Genomic DNA, 283 nt, shown 5'->3' on the forward strand with positions numbered 1-283 from the left:
TGCGCACCCGAGGTGCACGCTGACTTCAGACACCGGGAATTCAGGCGAAAGGCACCCTGCCGATGCAGCCGGGGGCTCAGGGAAGCCTCGGCTGACGGGGCAGCCTGGGTGGAGCGCGAACCTGAGCGGGGCAAGGGCGAGCAGGGGGCAGGAGGCGGCGGAGCAGGGCTGCCCGCGCGGAGCTCACCGCGCTGGCGGGAGGCGCAGGGCTGCGCTGCGCGGGGCGGAGCAGCGCCGACCCGACCGCCACCCCCGGGCGACCTGCCCGGCGGCGGGGCCGGGG

Source organism: Passer montanus, unplaced genomic scaffold (assembly GCF_014805655.1).
Source record: "Passer montanus isolate IOZ18808 unplaced genomic scaffold, ASM1480565v1 scaffold36, whole genome shotgun sequence".
NCBI lineage: Eukaryota > Metazoa > Chordata > Aves > Passeriformes > Passeridae > Passer > Passer montanus.